The sequence below is a fragment of the Miscanthus floridulus genome, chromosome 10 (genome assembly GCF_019320115.1).
Source record: "Miscanthus floridulus cultivar M001 chromosome 10, ASM1932011v1, whole genome shotgun sequence".
In the NCBI taxonomy this organism is placed as follows: domain Eukaryota; kingdom Viridiplantae; phylum Streptophyta; class Magnoliopsida; order Poales; family Poaceae; genus Miscanthus; species Miscanthus floridulus.
In genome coordinates this window covers 103084015-103095894 of record NC_089589.1, presented here as the reverse complement: position 1 = coordinate 103095894, position 11880 = coordinate 103084015, and the positions used below count along the sequence as shown (strand labels likewise).

At 49.8% G+C, this 11880-nt stretch overlaps 1 pseudogene; it reads right to left on the bottom strand.

Moving 5' to 3' along the window:
* Positions 1-3048: 3048 nt before the first annotated feature.
* Positions 3049-8757, bottom strand: LOC136489952 (uncharacterized; annotated as a pseudogene).
* Between the last annotated feature and the right edge of the window lie 3123 nt (positions 8758-11880).

Sequence of the window (11880 nt, the reverse complement as noted above, 5' to 3'; positions counted from 1 at the left end):
ACCGAGACGCTGCGATTGAAGCGCTCAAGGCAGAAATTGAGCGCCTGGAAGGTGAGAAAGGGGGTCTGTCCGGCTCCATTGCAGCTCTTCGCCTGTCTCTGGCGGAGAAGGAGCGAGAAAAGGATGGTTTGAGGGCCGATCTCGCCAAGGCTCGGGATGCAGAGGTTTTGTCCATCGAGCAGGCCCGTAGGGCGAACGAGCTGGCCGAGGGTCTCCGGCGAGAGCTTGCCTCTGAGAAGGAATCCGTAGCGGCGGTGAGGGAGCAGCTGTCTTTGTCGACGAGGCGTTTGGACTCGGTCAAGGGAGTCCATGCTGCAACCGTTGGCCACTACCGATCCACCGTCACCGAGCTCGGAGGCGAAACCTCCACTCCTCCGGAGGAAGACAGTGTGTACGCCCTCGCCTCCTGGCTAAAGCGCCACCTTGCAAAGCTCCCCGGTCTGATCAATGGTTGCACGGACTACGGGGCGCTAGCGGGAGTAGCGAACTATGCCAAGCTTTTGGCATGCGGCGGGTGTACGCATAACGAGAGTGTTTCGGAAGGAGCGCTGCCTGGTCCGGAGGAGCTCGGTGGGACTTCTCTTGGTTTGCGAAAAACCTTGAGAAACTTCATTGGGCACTTTTGGGCTCCTTATGGGCGATCTACTGCCCGGAAATTGGCGGAGGACAAGAGGGAGAAGGTATTTATAGCCTTTGTAGCCGCCCCTTCTTTTTTGGTTTTTTTGCGAGGCTGTGAAGGTTTTCGTTGCTTGTGGTCCTGACACTTTAGTCTATGCTACAGGATGCGCAGAAGAGTCTTGCGGGCAGGCCTCCGTTAGTTCCACGCTTGGCGACTGTGGTCGGTACCTCCGCCGCTGGCGGCGCTCCGGGGGGATCTACGATCGACGATGGTGGCGATGGTCGGAGGCCGCAGGCGCCGTGCCCGCCCACAGTTGATGCGGGCTCCGCTCCAGGGACTTCCGCTACGGCTGAAACGCCGGAGGTCTAGGTAGTTTGTAGCACCTAATTGCTTTAGCGTGTATTTTACAGTCCAGTTGGACTTTTGTGAATAAAGTTTATTTTGTTCTGAATGGTTTTGTGGAAAATTTTAATCTTGCGCATGTTCCGAATCGGGAGCCTGCGCAAGATGTTGCGCCTTTGACTCTCTACAACGACGGTATTTATGTGAGCGGAGAGCTTTGGGAGTATTGGCGCTCGGCCTTTCCCCGCAGCGTTGCGCGTGACGTGTTCGAGTCAGTTAGGTTTGACATAGACGACGAGCGCGCTGGGTTTACTCGCGCGCTCGCTTGGCGCGGACCTCCGCCACCATAGTTAGGATTTTATTTCAAGTCGTTGTCCTGTAAGAATGTTTTTTGACATTTTATGGAATACAAGACAGGTTCACTTTCTTGATTGTTTGTGCGGTGGCTTGAGCCCATCGAGCTGGTTTACATATCTCGTCTAGTCCCAAACTCGCACACTGTTGTCCTTCGCTTGGGCGAACGCGTGCGATACAGAGGTGGTGGCCAGGACCTTCGCCCCATTTTTTCTCATTCTCTGTGCTCGCTTGATGGCCGGGGTAGAAGTCTCCACAGTTTTTCGACCGGCGGAGGCGTACTTGAAGTCCACCTGGCGAGGCTTGCCGAATCGGTGTTCGATCCGACTGGAGGTTTGGCGCAGCTTGGGCAGACGGCGGAGACTTTTGATATTTCTGTGGCTGGGTGTTTTAGCTGTCTGGAGGTAAGGGTCTCCGATGCTGCACACCCGTGGCACATGGTTGATCTTTGGAGATGGCAGGTTAGGTCTCTGGCATCAGGGGGATGTAACAAGATTTCATGCGATATCCCCCTTCTTCTGTAGGCCTCTGCTGTTCATCACCGTGCCATAGGTCCTATCTCTTTTCCCACTGCCTCCGACTGTCTACTGTTGCCCCTGATTTTACGACCCCTGCCTCCATGGCCAGCGCTGTGGCTTTTTTCTGTGCTATGCCTTGCTCCCCCCTTGCACCCTATGCCGACTGAGTTTTTAAGGGCATGGGGGGAATCTGTTTTTATAGTGTGGTGGTGGCTTTCGGGTGTTAACATTTTTGTACGTTGTTAGTTGGATCGTATCTTGGCTTTGATAGCCTGTATCTTGCTTGAATTATTCGTTCCGCTTGAGATCGTTTGAAGTAAAGAGGCCTGGCGCCGCAGTGGTGGTAGTGTTTTGTCAGGCACTTTCTGTTTTTCTTGTTTTCTATGGCGGAGACCTTGGGTAGCTCTAGCACCACAAATTTGTTGCCCCTGATGCTAGGGGTGTTTTTTTTGTTAAGGTCGGAGGCCTATTTTGCCGACGTTGTTTTTTCCTTGGCACCTGAATTTGTTCAGGTCTTCTTTGAGGGTCGGAGGCCTTTTTGGCCAAAAATTTTTTGACCTTGCTGCCTGACTTTGTTCCGGTCTTCGTCAAGGGTCGGAGGCCTGTTTGGCCAAAAAAATTTTTGACCTTGATGCCTGACTTTGTTCAGGTCTTCGTCAAGGGTCGGAGGCCTTTTTTGCCAAAAAAATTTTTTTGCCTTGATGCCTGACTTTGGTCAGGTCTTTGTCAAGGTCGAAGGCCTGTTTTGGCTATTTTTTGCTGCCTTGATGCCTTACTTTGGATAGGTCTTTGTCAAGGTCGAAGGCCTGTTTTGGCTATTTTTTGCTGCCTTGATGCCTAACTTTGGACATGTCTTTGTCAAGGTCGAAGGCCTGTTTGGCCATAGAGGTCGTTTCAAATTGTCGTTGCCTATGGCTGGCGCTTTGAAAGGACCTGTAGTTTTTGTTTACCGAATATTGCGGCGCCAGAGCTGGCCGCTTTCGGTTTTGGGGTTTTTGGAGCGTTCTTTTGGGGAATTACATCTTTATACTTGTAGAGGATTTTTACATTGAGCCTGCCTCGTTAAAAACGTCACCTCCGCTTGGAGTTCCCCTGTGAGGAAAAGAGTGCAGGCTCTTTTACATTTTGTTTTGATTGAAGTAAAAAAAACCTAAAGGTAAACACATGGAGGGGCCTCCGCTTATATTTTGCGGAGGTTGCCCTTTGGTACATTGCCTAGATGTAGTATCTGCAAAGGCTATCAATATTCCATGTGTGGGTTGTCGTGACACCTTCGCTATCGGTCAAGTGGAAAGAGCCAGGTCGGCCTGCTGCCGTTGCTGTGTATAGGCCTTCCCATTTTGGTTGCAACTTGCCGACAAGTTGTGCGTTGTGCTTTCTTCTGAGTACGAGGTCTCCGTGTTTTATGTCTTTCCTTACCACTTGGGAGTCTCTCTAGTTTTTGGTTTGGGACTTATATTTTGCAATGTTTTCGACTGCTTCCAGTCTTATTGCTTCTATTGTTTCTTTTGCATATTCTTCATCTTGCAACATCAGCTGACTCGTTGTGCGGAGGCTTTCGTGCTTTATTTCTTCTAGCATCATGGTCTCTTCTCCATAAAGCAGTTTGAATGGTGTGAATCATGTTGTTCTTGAGACGGATGTATTGTGTGACCAAATAACTCTAGGTAATTCATCTACCCATTTTCCTTTGCGCAGGCCCAGCAATGTTTTTGATATTGCTGAAAACACTATTCTGTTTGCTCTTTCCACAGTGCCATTGGACTCTGGGTGGTATACCGAGGCGAAGGCTAGTTTTGTCCCTATGCTTTTGCAGAATTCTTTGAAGTTCTCTGAATCGAATTGTTTTCCATTGTCTACTGTCAAAATCCTCGGTACACCGAAACTGCAAATGATGTTCTGCCAGAAGAATTTTCTGATAGTTTCTGATGTTATCTTCGCCAATGGCTTTGCCTCTATCCATCTTGTGAAATATTCCACTACTACTACTGTGAATCTCTTTCCTCCTTGGGATGGCGGTAATGGGCCGACCAGGTCCATACCCCATCTTTGCAGCGGCCATGTCGGAGGTATAAGCTGGGTCTCCGACGATGGTTTTGACTGCCCTGGAGAGAATGTTTGGCATGCTTTGCATGTTCTGACTGTCTGCTCTGCGTCTTGTATGTGTGTTGGCCAATAAAAGCCTTGCCTTATTGCCTTTGCTGATAATGCTCTTGAGCCAATGTGTGACCCGCAAATTCCTGAGTGTATTTCTTGAAGCAACTCTATGCCTTCAGTCTGCGATATGCACTTGAGGAGAGGCTGGACTACTCCTTTCTTGTACAGTACACCATCTAAGATTGTGTAGTTCCTTGCTCTGGCATGCATTCTTGCTGCTTTTGCTTCATCTTCTTCGCTGGTTTTGCCTACTAGGACATCTGTTATCGCCTTTCTCCAATCTTCATTTTGCATGTGTAGTACTGCCTTTGATGCCTTAGGTGTCTCCGCAGTTGTTGGAGACTTCAATATCTGGTAAAAAGTGTTTGGTGGCAGTGGCAGGTTGTTTGCCGCAGCCTTTGCCAATTCATCTGCCTCTGCATTTTCTACTCTTGGTATGTGCTTCAGGGTGAAGCCCTCGAATCTCCGCTTCAAATTTCTGACAACGGATAGGTATTTTATGAGTTCCGGCTCTCTTGTTGTGTATTCTTTCTCTACTTGGCCAGTGACCACTTGAGAATCTATTTTGACTGTCAATGTTTTTGCCCCTAGGGCCTTTGCTTTTCTTAGCGCTAAGATCAGGCCTTCGTATTCTGCAATGTTGTTTGTTGATTTGAACTCTAGCCTTGTTGCGTATTTCATTCTGACACCGGAGGGTGCCGTTAGGATGGTGGAGGCTCCTGCTCTGGCTTGGCCCCAAGCTCCATCCGTGAATGCTGTCCAGCCTTGGATAGTTGGTTGTACCTTGGTCTCTGTCGTAGGTGTCCAATCTGCTACAAAATTGGCTAGTGCTTGTGATTTGATTGTTGTTCTGGGGACATACGAGATATCAAATTGTGATAGCTCTGTAGCCCATTTGCCTATCCTGCCAGAGGCTTCTTTATTTCTGAGCAGGTCTTGCAGTGGCAGCGATGTTGGAACTGAGATTTCGTGGGCTTGGAAATAGTGCTTTAGTTTTCTTGATGCCATCAGTATTGCGTAGGTGACTTTTTCCACCTCCGTGTAGTTTAGCTTGGCTCCGGATAGTGCTTCTGAGATGAAATAAACTGGCCTTTGAGTTTTGCCTGAGTCTTTTTGAAGCTTGTGAACTAGGACTGCCCTGACTGCATGGTCGGAGGCCGCCACATACAGTAGTAGGTGGCTTTCTGATTTTGGGACAGAGACCACCAGTGAGCTTGCTAGATACTCTTTCAAGTTATGAAATGCTTCCAACTGCTTGGGCCCCCACTCGAAGTTGTCTCCGACCCTCAGGGCTTGGAAGAAGGGTAGGCTGCGTTCTGCTGATTTTGAGATGAATCTGTTGAGCGCTGCTATTCTTCCCGTCAGCTTTTGCACTTCTTTCTTGTTTTTGGGTTCTGCCAGTGTCACTATTGCTCTAGTTTTGTCCGGGTTTGCTTTGATGCCTTCGCTGCTTATGATATATCCGAGCATCTTCCCTTTTGTGACTCTGAATATGCATTTTTCTGGGTTGAGGCGGAGGCCGGCTGTCCTGAGGTTGGTGAAGGTCTCCTGTAAGTCGGAGACATGATCATCCTTGCTCTTGCTCATGACCACTATGTCGTCGATGTAAGCTATGATGTTTCTATCTAGTTGTGAGCCCAAAACTTCCTTTGTCATTCTGGCAAAAGTCGCGCCAGCATTTTTTAGACCTTCCAGCATTCTGGTGTAGCAATATGTCCCGAATGGAGTTGTGAAACGTGTCTTGTCTTCGTCTTCTTTTTTCATCCAGATTTGGTGGTACCCAGAGAAACAGTTGAGTAGAGAGAACCTCTGGCATCTGGCTGCCTTGTCGACGGAGGCATCTATTCTTGGCAATGGGAAAGAGTCTTTTTTGCAAGCTTTATTCAGATCTGTGAAATCTATGCACATTCTCATTTTGCCATTCTTCTTTGGTACCAGTACTACGTTTGCAAGCCATTCTGAATACTTGACTTCCCTTATCACTTTTGCATCTAGCAATCTTTGCACCTCCGCCTTTGCTGCCAGGATTCTGTCCTCCGACATTTTTCTCTGTTTCTGCTTTCTTGGTCTCATGTTTTCATTGATATCCAGTTCATGCTGTATGATGTCCCTGCTGACTCCTTAGAGGTCGGAGGCAGACCAGGCGAAGATATCCTTGTTTTTTACTAGAGTTTCCATGAGCTCTTCCTCCTCTGCCTTGCTCAATTCTGAGCTGATTGTTACTTTTCTATCTGGTAACTCCTTTTCTAGGGGGATCAGCTTTGTCTGTTCTTGACCTGCCATATCTGTCTTTCCTCTGGGCATATCTGGAGGCTCTTGTTCTTTGTCTGCCGACTCGACTGCATTGATGTTTCTTTGGGCTCTGTAGATAGCTTTTTCTATGTTTCTTGCTTCTTTCTGGCTGCCTCGGACTGTGATGATACCATGGAGTGCTGGTATTTTCATGCACAGGTAGGCCATATGCAGGGCTGCATTGAATTTGGTTGTGAATCCTCTACCCAAGATGGCATTGTATGGGTAATATAGATCGACGACGTCGAAGGTTATGTATTCGGTTCTAGCGTTTGCTTGGGTTCCAAACGACACTGGGAGTGATATCTTTCCTAGTGCTTGTATCTGCTTGCCTCCGAATCCTATCAAAGGGGATTCAGAAGGCTGTAGTTGATTCCTGCTGAGCTTCATTTGGTCGAAGGTATTTGCAAAGATGATGTCTGCTGAGCTGCCCGTGTTGATCAACACTCTGCTTATCTCCCATGCTGCTATGTTTGTTTTGATTACCATTGCGTCTATGTGAGGGTAGCTTTCTAGGTGGAGATCTTCTTCTGTGAAGGTGATTGGGACTCTGGACCAATCTATGTATTTTGCTGGGCCTTGGACTGCTACGTTGTTTACCAGGCGGAGGTGATCTTTTTTCTGCTTTTTCGTTTGAAAATCCATTGATGATCCTCCAGCGATTGGCAGTATCATGCCTATTGTTGGTAGTGCTCCATGAGGGTTGACTTGGTTTTCTGGGTTTGGCTCATTTTTTGGTGTTGGGAGTTGGTTGTGAGGGGGTGGCGAAGGCAGTTGCTGCATTTGCTGCTGTTGTGGCGGATACTCGAACATGCTTTGGTTTTGTGGCAGTTGGTTTGTTTCGAGGTAGGTTATGTGGGGAGTTTTTGGGTTTATGTAGGTCAGGCTTGCCTCCGACCTATAGTTGGCCGCCGAAGGCTGCTGCGAGGGCGCTGACCGCCATGCTGGTAGGAATTCTGGGTAATAGGCGGAGGCCAGTGTGGAGGGATGTATTTGGTTTACGTTTAGCGTTGGGTACATCGGGCAGTACTGCTGGTGGCCAGTTGTGTAGGTGGTGTTGACCTCTCTTGCGTTCTGCTATGCCGGAGGTTGGGCGGTCTGCTTGTTCTTCATTCTTTCCTATGTCTCCTTTGTCTCCGGACAATCTTTGGTGCTGTGCCCTGCGCTTTCGCTGTGAAAAACGCAATATGGCCTACGTTGTTTATGGTTGTGGTTTTTGTTCCAGTTTTTGCCTTGGTAACCTTGCCTACCTTGGTTCCTGGTCTGGGTCTCTGGCCCTGCTGGCCCTGCCATTTGCCCTTGTTCGGGGTGAGGTTGACCCTCGATGCTGAGCACCTGCCCCTGGCCTGGTTTCTGATTTGATGCGTTCTGGTTCGTATAGCTCTTCTGTGAGTTTTTGCTGTTGTTTTGCTGTCTGTTTTGACCCTGCTCCTCTAGCCTTTTCCGGAGGTCATTGTCTGATCTGCAGTACTTCTCAAACTCGTCGTACAACTGCTGTATGGAAGTTGGTTTCTTTCTTGCTAGGTGTGCTAGGAACGGCCCAATTCGGAGCCCTTTGGTCGCTGCTTCAATGGCGATCTCTTCTGGGACGTCTGGTGCCTTCGCCTTTAGTTGCACAAATTTCCAAAAGTAGTCGTGTAGTGTCTCTCCCTGCATTTGTTTGCACTGGAACAGATCTGTGGATGTCAGCTACTGTGTTGCTAGCCCCTTGAAGTTTGCCAATATCTTGTCCCGGAGATTTTCCCAGGAATAGATTGTGCTTGGTTTGAGCATGGAATACCAAGCCAACGCGTCACCTTCGGCAGCAATAACAAATGACTTTGCCAGGACGGCGTCGTCTCCACCGGCGGAGGCTACTGCTGCCTCGTAACTCATAATGAACTGATGGGGATCTGTCTTGCCATTGAACTTTGGTAGTGTGATTGGCTTGTACGCCGTTGGCCATGGCGATTGTTGTATGCCTTCCGAGAGTGGGGACTTGGGGTCGATAGGCCTCCGCATCACCTGAGGTGGCATCGGGGTTGGGCTGATCACTGGCGGAGGCATGTTTGCGGTTGGTGTTGCTGCGGAGGCTGGGATCGCGGAGGTTGACGCTGGTACTACATGCTGCATACTTAGCATCTCAGCATGTAGGACTGCCAACTGCTGCCTTATTTCTGCTGCTTGTGCTGACGCTTGAGTAGCTTGCTGATTCGCTGCAAATGCTGCTGCCATTCTGTCCCTTTCTTATTACGCTCGTTGCAACTATGCTTGCAGCTGTTGCAGTTCTTGCTCGAGTGTTGTACCTGAGTTTGGTTGGGCCTCCGGCTCTTGGATCTCTTGATGTTGGGGTTCCGGTTGTTGACCCTGGGCATCTGCTCTGGTGCCATCCTCCGCTGGCGAGGTTGCGTAGGTGCTACGAGTGGTGCGCCTAGGCCTTCCTCTCTGACCCGTGGTCGTTGCTGCTCTGGTGGTGGTTTTTCTTTTCCCTGCCATCGTTGGTTTGTCTCGGCCAAACCACGGTGGGCGCCAATGTTGGAACTGGCGGTTCTGGACAGAGTGAGGAAGACAGGGGCCTCCGCCTGTCAGGGGTCGCCCTCTAGCGGAGGCTCGGGATCGGCTCGACAGATGAACTTGTGGGAAGCTGGCACAAAGAACTAGGGTTTCATTAATTCATTCACCAACCATCTTGCACGTTACAAGTGTTCCCTATTTATAGGGCTCAACTACTCCCTAACGGAATTTATTACAATGCCCCACAACTGCTATAGTACATTCCTGGAATATTTCGCTACAGATCTCTTGTTTGCGGGGCAATCCTACCACACCATCTCCAAGTAACGGGCCTCCATAAGAGGCCGGCCCACCGTGCCTCGATCTTCGGCCCAAAGGCCTAGGTTCCTGATGCTAGCCTCCGTCTTCGGGGGCGCATCGTCGCCTTGGCGGGTCTCCATCGGTCCGGTCGGAGACATCGTCCGTATGCCTCCGCTCGGCCACGCGGGGGCCGTGGTTCCCGTTGCTGGCCTCCGTCTTCGGTGGCGCGTCGTCGCCTCGGCGGGTCTCTGTTGGTCCGGTCGGAGACATCGTCCGTATGCCTCCGCCCGGCCGCGCGGGGGCCATGCTGGCGCGGTCGCGCGGACCACGGGTGCCACCGGTCCGGTCGAAGACGTCAACCGTGGGTCTCCGCCCGGCCTCACGGGGGCCATGCCGGCGCGCTCGCGCGGACCACGGGCGCCTACGCTTGAGTACCTACACACACTTAGGCAAGATTGTTTGTCTAATTAGTTCAAAGGTAAGGCGGCCTCCACCCTCATCGCCGGAGACGCCCGTGAGCCGAGGTGGGGTGGCGTCCGCCTGAGCACAGGTCGGAGGTGTCTGCGCCTGGCCTGGGTGGAATTCGCGACCAGCCCACCGAGCCTCGTGTAGTGCCCTACGAGCATAGCCAGGAAAGTTCCTTTAGTCAGCGCCAGGTCTCCGCCCTAAGATGGTCGAAGACGCCTTGGCGACACCTTGCTGTCGGAGGCCTTCATCACCCGCTGAAGCCGTGTTACAACATGCACCACTGTGGTTACCTTGTACGGGACCGGCTCCCGATCAGTACCCACAAATGGAAGAAGAAGACCAATGCTCCTCATATCAGTTTTGTCTCCGATCGTGACAAGACATTAATTTGGAATGATGTCTTGGAACATTTCACGCTCCAAATAGATGGTTATGGTGATATAATAGATGGTGATGAATTGAAGGAGCGAGTTAGGGATTGGGCAATGAAGAAGATGGCCACCCAGTTTCAGACTTGGAAGAAACACCTATACACGATGTATGTCAAGAAGAACATAGCACCAGATTTTACTGTCCCATGCCTGATCTCAAAGCAGAGGCCCTATTGGGATGAGTTTGTACAGTACAAGACATCGGAAGAGGGTGTGAGTCGGGTGATAAAGAACCAATGTAATGCCCAATAGAAGACATACCACCATAACTTGGGATCAGGTGGCTACCCGACTGCCATGAAGAAGTGGAACAAAATGGAAGCAGACCTTCTTGCCAAGGGTATCACACCAGAATCACTCGAGTGGGGAGAGCGTGCAAAGAATTGGTTTTCGCTCATGGGGGAACACTGGACCAGGAGACAGGGAAGTGCGTTTATGGCGCAAGACTGCAAGAAGCAGTAGAAAGATTGTTTTATGCTCAGAGAGCTACTGCTAGTGGTGCATTCAGGCCCAACAGAGAGAAGGATGAACTGACATACGTCATCGGGACTATTGAACATGGTGGCCGAACTAGAGGCAAAGGAAGTGTCTCGTGGGAGCATGGATTCCCTCAGGACAGACCTTCCAACAGAAGCCATCAGAGAAAGAAGGAAGAAGAGGCACAATGGCTCCAGAGGTTGGAGGAAGCGGTGCGTGAAGCACAGGAGCAGGAAAAAAACCTTGAAGTGAGAATGCAGGAGGAAATCAGAAGGCAAGTGCAAATAGTAGTGAGTGCAAGCAAGCAGACATCAGAGCCAAGAATCAACATTAGCCAATCTGTTTAGTTGAAAAGCAGCTGCGCTTCCACAGAGATACCAAATCAAGGGGACACAGGATTGCGCTTCCCTGTGGATGACGTCACTGAACCTTTTACATCGTGTGAGCTACACATTCCGAAGGGGAATTCCACAATCAAGGTGGCTATCGGTCTTGTTAATCCTATCGACCGAACCAAGACACCAAGGATTCATGGGAATATAATCCAAGAAGGATATGCTACCATCTCGGTAGATAAAGCTGAAAAAGGTTTTAGTGATTTGCCTCTTGACATTAATGGAGGTGATGGCAAGAAGACTCTAGGAGAAGCAGAGAAGACATTCATTCTATGGCGCAAGCGCTACATCATCATTCTCGGGATGTCGCCTCCACCTCCTCCTGAACTACCTCACCATAGGTGTGGATGAAAACACTACATCATTAATTTATATTGGCTTAAATAATTAACAATCTGCTCATAATAATATGTCATTCCTTTTTTTGTAGCAGATCCTCCCCCAACCTAAATCCAATTGTTCAATCGCCAGATCATCATAGTGCTCTGTATGATGACAATGTGTTGGAAGGCGAGGCTGCATCCACACCATCTCCAAGGAGGTCTCCAATGCCGCAGCCGCCACCTCCAAGGAGGTCTCCAATGCCATTGCCACCACCTCCAAGGAGGTCTCCAACGCCTCCCCCGCCCCCGCCTACCAAGAAGCCAAGTACCAAGAGGCCAGCCCCGCAAACGAAGAACCAGTCCCCGCCGGCAAAGAAAGCCACCGTGAAACCAAGGGCTATTCCCAAAATAATATCTGAACAGAAGGAAGAAGTAACTGATGCATATAAAAAAGATATGTCTAGATTCTATGACAAACTTAAAAAGAATCAAGAAGCAAGGAGAAACCCGGAGAAACCGTACTTCTTCGTAGCTCCAGATATTCTAAGAAAAAAGGTGGCTTCTTACCAGCAACAACAGCGGGAATCTCGTAAGCCATCCAAATCAACGTTAACGGACTATGACCGCACTCTCACCAAGTCAATTGAGGCGGCACAGAAAAAGAAGCGGGCAGGGAAAGGAGTTGCACAACTCGGACAACAATCGCACCAA